The 5,716-nt window shown below is 36.6% G+C and overlaps 1 protein-coding gene across 1 annotated transcript in view; it reads left to right on the forward strand.

Moving 5' to 3' along the window:
• Positions 1–526, forward strand: part of ZNF26 (zinc finger protein 26) — a 51,315-nt gene extending 50,789 nt beyond the window's left edge. The window contains exon 5 of the transcript XR_002774154.1: positions 207–526. The gene's annotated coding sequence lies outside the window, so the exon portion shown is untranslated. The remainder of the gene's footprint in view (positions 1–206) is intronic.
• Positions 527–5,716: the final 5,190 nt, after the last annotated feature.

A 5,716-nucleotide genomic window follows, 5' to 3' on the forward strand; every position in this document is an offset into this window, starting at 1 on the left:
AACATCCCTCAGTATACTTCATATTAAATGCTAAATATCAGCATTGTCTATTTCTTAGCAATATAACTAAAATAATGTGGCTTACAACAAAAGGATGCAGTTCTTACTCTAAGTTTATTTATTCAATAGTCCACATAAGCAGGTTTGGCAGTTGTTACAGGGCTGCTGCTTAAGAGAAGACATAATGAATATTTATTATATTTTAGAAATACAGTGTCTGTTCTCCATTGGTTGATATGAGTGCCCTAGTTTTCTCTGGAGAAATGCCTCTCCTCTCTCGAGTGCTCCTGGTGGTGGTATCTTTCAGGTATCCTTTCCACTGGCAACAGGTAAGCATTATACCCATTGTTGAATAATAGTAACCTCTTTTTCAGGATTTTGAGTCTGTAATTCAGTCACACATGAACCAGAATGAAATTGTGAGAACCCATTTATTCTTGTCCCAGAATTCTTTTGAGACCACCAGTTCTGCTACATTGATTCCCAGAATAACTTTGGATTCTATACCTTTTTGAACTTGGTTCTCTGGCCTTCTGTGTGCTTCCTCATAACTTCTCAATAAAAATGTTTTCGTTGTTTTGGGATTTATTGCTTAAGAGGAATGAATTAACTGTTTCTTACAACCTGAAGCCTTTAATGGATGAGTTGTTGCTCTGAAGTAGTGTGTGGATAATAGTGAGTTAAAGAAAAGTAGAATATGTAGTTTGTTTTTTTTTCCCTAGGATTAAGAAAAATTATATTCCAAGATATGAATTTTTTAGCTCATTTATGAAATAGTGTAATTAATTTTGTTTGCATACACTGGGTCCTTGTAGCCCCTGATAAGATTCTGGAACATCAAAGAACTATGGCTTTATAAGAATTTTAAATTTGTGAGGAAATCCAGGACAGGAGATGAAGTGGCTCAATTTGATCATCCCATACCTTAGGCCACAAGAATGATAGGTGTGAAGTCCTCAAATTTGATCTCAAGGTGGATTATCAGACTCACCAGCTTTCTGTGATGTTGCTGAAGTAACATTTCACTTATAGTCACAGGGTTGAGATATTAGAAGCCAAATAGTATATATGACATGGTGAATTAAAGAGTCAGTGCACCTCAAATGCTTACTAAATTTCTTACGTAAACGTGCATTGAAAAAGTTACCCCTTGATAATATGAACAGGAATATCTAGGAGGAACCTGAGGCCTCAGCCTGTAGCAATTCTTATGATATACTTTGCACTGTCTGTTCTTCATTTAAGGATATAGACTAAGTGTTGGCAGTATATTAATATGAAATTCAAGCTTGAGTGTCAGTTTTTCTTGGAACATATCTGAATGTATTTGTGTATTTGATGCTGTTGCACTGCAATGGCAGAGTTGAATATTTGTGTCAGACTCTTCATTGCCCACAGAACCTGCCTACTCCTATGTCTTGAAAGAAGGAGCTTATTCTGTTAGTGCCCCATGCCTCATTGTTAGCAGTTTGGTAATAGTGATCTACACTAAAAATGCCTGAGATGGGATTGCTCATCTCAGGATAGAGCATAGATATTACACACTGTTACAAGGATTAGCAGTATATCAAAACTAATGCAAAATACTTTTGAAAATAATTTTTGTGGGTATTCAATCAAAGTTAATTACCTACCCAGTCAATGTGTATTTAGTGTGCTAATACTCAGAGTTATTATTTTTATGGTTATGGCTTTAAAAGTGAGCTGCAGGCTGAGTGCAGTGGCTCACATCTATAATCTTACCACTCTGAGAGGCCAAGATAAGTGGATTCCCTTAGCTCACAGGTTCAAGACCAGCCTGAGCAAGTGTGAGACCCCATCTCTAAAAAATAGGTAGGTGTTGTTAGGAGTGCCTGTGGTCTCAGCTGCTTAGGAGACTGACACGAGTGAATCACTTGAGCCCAAGAGTTTGAGGTTGCTGTGAGCTATGATGCCTTGGCACTCTACTGTGGGTGACAAAGTGAGACTCTGTCTCAAATAATAAATAAATGATATGTTCTATGCTTTTGACACTTTGATGCTAGTATATGTAAAGGCAAATAGCATCAGACTATATGGAATTTCCACAGGCAAAACTTCATCAAAATAGAGCTTTAAAAAAAACCACTGATATACAGTTAGTAACCACATTCTATGGTAATCTTTGGTTACTCACCAGAATATCCTCACTAAAAAATCCACACATTTATTTGGTATTGGGATAGTAATATGCGCAGAATAGTAGGAAACCACATTTCCCTTTGCTGGCAATTGGTTTAGGAGTCATGTATCTGACTTTCTATCAATAATGTAAACTTGAAGTCTGCTGGGTATTTTCCAAAACTGGGTTTTTTCTTTCTAAATTTATTTTTGTTAGGAGACAGGGTCTTGCTTTGTTGTCCAGGCTAGAGTGCAGAGGTAGGATCACACTTCACTTCTGCCAGGATCTTGTAGCCTCAAGTGATCCTCTCAATTTGTCCTCTTGAATAACTGGGACTACGGCAGGAGCTACCATGTGTGACCCAGGAGTGGTAGTATTCCTATTTGGTGATGTTTACGAGGTCATTTTCCTCTTTCTCTCTGCTTTTTTTTTTTTGTTTGTTTGTTTAAATTTCAGATTAATGTGAAGGTATAAACAACTAGGTTACAATGTTTGTATTTGTTAGGTAGAGTCAAGCTTGTAGTTGTATCCGACACCCAAGAGGTATGCCATATACTCTTACATTGTGCCTGTTAAGTGGGAGGACACTAGTCCCCCTCTTTCCTCTTCACCTAACTTGAATTGAATTGGGTTTTTCTCTTATGTGAGCCTGTATTATTTCGTCTACTGGTTTCATATTAGTTTTGAGTACATGGGATACTTGGTTTTTCATTCTTATGATACTTTACTAAGAAGAATGTGTTTCAGCTCCATCCAAGTTAATATAAAAGATACAAAGTCACCATCTTTTTATGGCTGAATAGTATTCCATAGTATGCATATACTATAATATGTTAATCCATTCCTGGGTTGATGGGCATTTAGGTTGTTTCCATGTCTTCATGATTATAAGTGGATCTGCGGTAAACAATCTAGTGCAAATGTCCTTATGATAAACTGATTTTTTTCCTTCTGGGTAGATGCCTGGTAATGGGATTATAAGGTCAAATGTAAGGTCTAATTTGAGTTCTTCGAAGATTCTCCATACTTCTTTCCAAAGAGGCTGTATGACTTGCAGTCCCACCAACAGTATGAAAGTGTTACCTTCTCTCCACATCTGTGCAGCTTTGCAACTTTGTGATGTAGACTACTCTTACTAGGGTTTGATCATATCTCAGGGTGGTTTTGATTTGCATTCTCTGATGATTAGATATGATGAGCATTTTTTTTCATATGTTTGTTAGCCATTCATCTGTCTTCCTCAGAGAAGATTCTGATCGTTTGTTCCTTTTTTTTTTTTTTTTGACAGAACCTCAAGCTGTTGCCTTGGGTGGAGTGCCGTGGCATCACATCTCACAGCAACCTCCAACTTCTGGGCTTAAGTGATTCTCTTGCCTCAGCCTCTCAAGTAGCTGGGACTACAGATGTTTGCCACAATACCTGGCCATTTTTTGGTTGTAGTTGTCATTGCTGTTTGGCAGGCCCAGGCTGGATTTGAACCTGCCAGCTCTGGTGTATGCGGCTGGCACCTTAGCCATTTGAGCTATAGGTGCCAAGCCTGTTTGCTCTTTTTTTGTTGATTAATTTGAGTTCTCTATAGATCCTAGTTATCAACCCTTTGTCAGATTTGTAAAATGCAAGTATCTTTCCGAATTCTGAAGGTTTGCTTTAATTATTGTGTCCTTAATTGTGCAGAAGTTTTTCAGCTTAATTAAGTTTCATTTGTTTATTTTTCTTGATGCAATTACCAATGAAATCTTAATAAAATCTTTCCCCGGGCCCAACAGCATCAAGAGTTTTTCCCACACTTTCTTCTAGGATTTTTATTAGCTCATGTCTTAGATTTAAATCTTTTATCCATCTTAAGTAAATTTTTTTTAAGTGATGATAGGTGCAAGTCTAGTTTCAGTCTTTTAGACGTAGTTATCCAATTCTCCCAGAAGCATTTATTGAATAGGGATTCATTTCCCCAGTGAATGCTTTTGTTTGGTTTATCTTAGATCAGATGACAGTGGGAGACTGGGTTCATCTCTTGGCTTTCTTTTCTGTTCATATGTCTATGTCTCTATTTTTGGGCCAATACCATGCTGTTTTGATTATGGACTTGTAATACAGCCTTAAGTCTGGTAGAATGATGCCTCTGGCTTTGTTTTTATTATGAAGAATTGCCTTGGCTATATAGGTATTTTTCTGGTTCCACACAAACAAACTATGTTTTCTAGTTTTTCAAAGTATTATGTTTGTATTTTAATGGAGATTGCCTTCAATCTATAGATTGCTTTGGGTAGTTTAGACATTTTCACAATGTTGATTCTTCCCAACCAAGAGCATGGTATGTTCTTTCATTTGTCAATGTCTTCTGTTATTTGTTTTCTCAGGGTTTCATAATTCTCTTTGTAGAGGTACATCACCTCTCTTGTTAGGTGTATTCCTAGCTATTTCATTTTCTTTGAAGCTTCTATGAAGGGAATTGTGTCCTTGATTTGCTCCTTAGGTTGGCTATTACTGGCATATACAAAGGCTAGTGATTTGTAGGCAATGATTTGATACCCTGAGACATTAGTGTATTTCTTGATCGTTTTGAAGAGTCTTGTGGTTGAGTCTCTGGGGTTTTCTAAGTATAAGATCATATCACCAAATAGTGAGAGTTTGACCTCCTCTGCCCACGTTTGAATGCCGTTTATATCCTTCTTTTGCCTGATTGCATTGGCTAGAAATTTGAGAACTATGTTGAATAATAGTGGCAAGTGGCCATCCTTGTCTGGTTCCAGTTCTAAGTGGAAAAGCTTTCAGTTTTACTCCATTCAGTATGATGCGAGCTATGGTTTGTCATAGATGGTTTCAGTCATTTTAAGAATTATGCGACCTATGCCTATTTTCTTACCTGTTCTTATTAGGAAAGAATGCTAAATTTTGTCAAATGCTTTTTCTGCATCTATTGAGAGGATCATATGGTCTTTATTTTTGCTTCTATTGATATGGTGAATTACATTTATGGATTTGCATATGTTAAACCAACCTTTCATCCCTGAGATGAAGCCTACTTGATTGTGATGTAAAAAAATTTTTTAATGTGTAGTGATAATCTATTTGCTAAGATTGTATTGAGTATTTTCCTATCAATATTCATTAGTGGAATTGATCTGTAGTTCTCCTTTTTGGTTGGGTCCTTTCCTGGTTTTGGTATCAGGGTGATGTTTGCTGCATAGAACATGTTGGGAAAGGTTCCTTCTTTCTCAGTGTTTTAGAATAAGTTCTGCAGTATAGGTATAAGTTCTTCTTTGAAAGTTTGGTAGAATTCTTGGGTGAAGCCATGTGGTCCAGTGCTTTTTCTTGTTAGAAGCTTTTTTATTGTTTCTTTAATTTCTGTGCTTGATATTGGTCTATTCAAGAGATTGTTTCCTCCTGGAGTCTTAACCTTAAGTGATTCCAGGTATTGGTCCATTTCCTCCACATTGTCAAATTTCTGGGAGTAGAGTTTTTTGTATTAGTTAAACATAATCTCTTGTATCTCTGTGATATCTGTTCTTATTTCTCCTTTTTCATTTCTGATTGAGATCATTAGAGATTTTACTTTTCTGTTTCTAGTTAATTTGG

This window comes from Otolemur garnettii, unplaced genomic scaffold, assembly GCF_000181295.1.
Source record: "Otolemur garnettii isolate 467f Iridium unplaced genomic scaffold, OtoGar3 scaffold00062, whole genome shotgun sequence".
NCBI lineage: Eukaryota > Metazoa > Chordata > Mammalia > Primates > Galagidae > Otolemur > Otolemur garnettii.